This window comes from Callionymus lyra, chromosome 18 (genome assembly GCF_982586985.1).
Source record: "Callionymus lyra chromosome 18, fCalLyr1.hap1.1, whole genome shotgun sequence".
In the NCBI taxonomy this organism is placed as follows: Eukaryota; Metazoa; Chordata; class Actinopteri; order Syngnathiformes; family Callionymidae; genus Callionymus; species Callionymus lyra.
Window position 1 is genome coordinate 10,684,046 of NC_141835.1, and position 3,752 is coordinate 10,687,797.

At 38.2% G+C, this 3,752-nt stretch overlaps 1 long non-coding RNA gene across 1 annotated transcript; it reads left to right on the top strand.

The window, feature by feature from the left end:
* Positions 1-1,988: 1,988 nt before the first annotated feature.
* On the top strand, positions 1,989-3,374 carry LOC148060436 (uncharacterized). The gene is made up of 2 exons (XR_015709287.1): positions 1,989-2,084; positions 2,300-3,374. It is a non-coding gene; the product is annotated as an uncharacterized LOC148060436 (long non-coding RNA).
* The last annotated feature ends 378 nt before the right edge of the window (positions 3,375-3,752 follow it).

Below are 3,752 nucleotides of genomic sequence, written 5' to 3' on the forward strand. Positions count from 1 at the left end.
TTTTTTCTTATTTTTTACATAGATTTTTGTTAGCTTATATTTTGTAATTATTTGAAGATTATTGTAAGTTAGGAAAGCTTAGATATTTTTTAGTTTTGGTTGCCTGGACGAATAAACGTAAGTCTCTGGTTCTGTCACAAATTTAGATTATATTTTTTAATAGTGCTTTCTTAAGCTGAGGCTCGTTTTTGAGGTATTGCATTGTCTGTTGCTGTTTGTTGTTGTTTTAAGTGTAGACGACATTATCGTGTCCCGGGAAGAAGAAGCATCGTTGAAAAAAGGAAAAAAACGTTGATTAGAATTTAAGTTGAATTGATAGGCAGAGGAGACGGTTACACGACCTGGTAACCCTTGGGAATTCTGAGTAGGGGTGGAATATAACCGGTTCCCTCTACGGGGCATCTGACGTTTTTCCAGATTCCTAAACTAGTTAGGATGCTTGGCCAATGGGTGATTATAGTAGACGTACTTTTTCAGTAAGCCAAGTAGCTATCATTAATTTGGGGATGTGTGGGATTTGAGCGGGTCTCTCCCAATATCCTGGTCTGAAGACTCTGCCAGCCGGTGTGTAGGCCAGTTAGATCTCATTGTGTTTCTGTGTCGAGGGGCTCCACAGGTATTTGGCAGTATAGTTAGGGCTAGTTAATTTTTCCGAACAATCACGGTGATGGATAAAGTCTCATTGATGATTAGTTTAGAGTTAGTTCGACGGGGGTTGAAATAGAATGGATGAGTTGAGCGGTCTCCTATCCAGGGTGTTTTGAAACTGATTACGGATCGAGAGGCTCTCCAATCTGATTTCGACACTTTAGACACGACAGGCTGGTCAAGAGTCTCGTTCCACGTAGCATAGTTTGTCTCTCTGGCCTGTTTTGGTAAAATACTGTTGTCGTCGTATTGTCATGACATATTGTTCTGTTAAAATTGTCTGTCTCTGTATATTTTTATCTTTTGAATAACTTTTTTCTCGCTGCGGTACTTGTAAAAAAAAAAAAAAAATTAGCATTCATTTGTGTGAGATCTCCGACTTTGTGTGACTCAGCTGAGAGTCTGTGTGTGTGTGTCTTTGGACACTATCTCTTGCTGATAAGAACTGCTGCTTGGCAGACGTTGTCTGGTCAGCTGCTGCAAGGCAACTGAGCTCCGAAAGAAAGTTTCCTTTTTGGTGGGAGTTTCACTTAGAGGTTGGACTTCTGAGACCTCCCTCTTTTCCTCACTGACCCCCCCTGCTGGTTCATCTTCGCACACAAATTCTTTCTTCATCTTGAATTCTATTCTCTAGACTGTTTGTTATGAAAGAAAGGAATTTTAATTGAAGTGAATGTGTAAAGTGATTGTTCAGGTTGCTATTTTGGTGTTCTGAATTTAATTTTTTCTCCTCCCTTCAATTTTCTACTTCTTACATTTTCTCTTACCTTTACCAATTGTTGTCATTTCTATTTTTTTTATTTTTTATTGATTTCAAATATTTCTTGTTATCAGTATTATTGTTATCAATTTTTCTTTATTTTCTTTCCTTTCTTCTTTGTTTATCTCTTAAGTATTTTGGGTGGGTTTAGTATAACTATCTTCTCTCTTCATTAAGCAACATTCTTAGTTGAAAATAGTTATTTTACAATTATTCCTGTTTCTTAATTAAGATATATATGAATATATACAGTTAATTATACAGTTAATTATTGTTATAATTGGTTAAAGAAGAAAAAACAACAACTCACATTTCAATTTTCTCCTTCTTCTGCAGTGTTCAATAACAATAACACAATTAACATTGATTGTTGACATCCTTTGTTTCTGCATGTATTAATGACCTTTTGACCCCATTATCTTAACCAGCCTCTCCTCCTATTTCACATCGTAAATTGATCAACTCACAATTGGTCACATTGCATGTCACTTTTGTTGTTTTGTCTAACTAATACTGCTTATCTGAAACAAGTGTGTCATTGACTGCTTGCATGTGTGTTACATGTTTGGTGATTCTTGTTGCACGGTTCTACCGAACAACACTGCTGAAGGGGGCTCTGTCCAGATTGCGTTGAATGGGTTAAGATTATTGGCGGAGAAAACAGCTCGTGAATCAGGTACAAGCAATCCTGTGTCTGACTATCTGTCTGATCTACTTGGTAAATGGAAGGGGGTAATTATGTCTGTAGGTACTACCCTACTGACTGTTTTTGGAGTCCTAGCACTAGGTAGCTGCTGTGTCATTCCATTACTGAGGAAAATGATTGAGAAATGTATTGTTTCTGCTTTGTCCAGAGAACGCGATGCTGTTCATCTCTTTCCTATGTTGCAGGACGAGCTCAATGATGCACTGTTGACGGGAGAGTTCGTCAACAACGCCTCACCAGACGAGCCGACATCCATGGTCGCCGAAAACGGGGCTGCTGCTTCCTTTTTACCTCGCTAAAGAGGTTTTTCAAAGCAGTGGATACTGGCTCTATAACAATATATATTCTAACAAAATCTTTACTTCAATATAGGCTTATTAGATTTTAGTTAGCTAGTGAAAATGTTTGTTTTTGATTACTCAGCATTCAATTAATCTAGTTTTAATGCATAATTTGGAATAATTTTTTTTTGGATTTTGGATTTAAGAGAAATGCTCAAAATATATATCTAATGTATAACTGCATTCATTAAATGAATATGTGTTTACTCTGTTGCTTTCTCACCATATGTAATCTTTGTGTGGCACTATACGGATGATAGTTTAGCATGTTTAGTTTATAATCAGATTCGCGATTATTTTGACATCAGACTTGTCTTTGTTTTATTGCATCATTAGTTCATGATGCAATCAGGGGGAATGTAAGGAAATGACAACTTTACTGTAATCAATCATCTAGATTTAACACACATTTCAAATAGTCACTTGATTAACTGATGATCTTTCATATTTAATTCATATTAAATCATCATTGTCTTGCAGTGCATTCACTTAAACCAAACTCAGGTTCACAACTCAAAGGCCGAGGTCACAAACCCTCACACACACAGAAAGATTAAACAATCCCAGATTCCAGGAAGTCTGGACACCTGTCTGAGAATTCACTCTGAAGGACACAAGTCGCTGGGAACAGATTCGAGAAGAAAACAACTTTGGTAAATTTCCACTACGATCACGTGCGACCGGCCATTTTAGAATCAAGTGTTTACAGTTACTGACCAATCCTACATTCACATTTGACTAGAGGTGTTAACCTGAATATTCTACTATAAAGATCCACCATTTTGTCTGATCGTTGCGTTCTGGCATTCGAAGACGTCTGCGATAGATCTCTCTGCTTGCTAGCGCCCGTGATCACGTAAGTTCTTATCTCTGACTTTTGCATAATTCACTAAACGAGCATTATTTCTCTTAAACTCAATACTGTGTCTGTGTCTTTCTTGTCCACCACCACGTACGAGACCGGGGAGGGGTCGGTGTTCACCGGAACACCATTCCCTGACAAGTGCGCCATTTGAGTGCTCATTGTGAACTACATTTTTCGGACACTGCTCATTGGGACGCACTTGTGCACTCAAAATATTAAGTGTAAGTGCAGGAATGCGCAATTTGGGACACAGCAGTAGCTTTATCTACATCACTAAGATGGCGGCCGTCGAGGGTGGAAGGTAATAACGGTAACTGCAAAAGCAATTTGACACCACGGACTGGAACCAGGGAGCTCAGGCAGTTGGAGCTAGCATGGATTGTTGATTGGGTCCAGTCAGGTGTCAAAATATAGAAACTGACAAAACAGAAC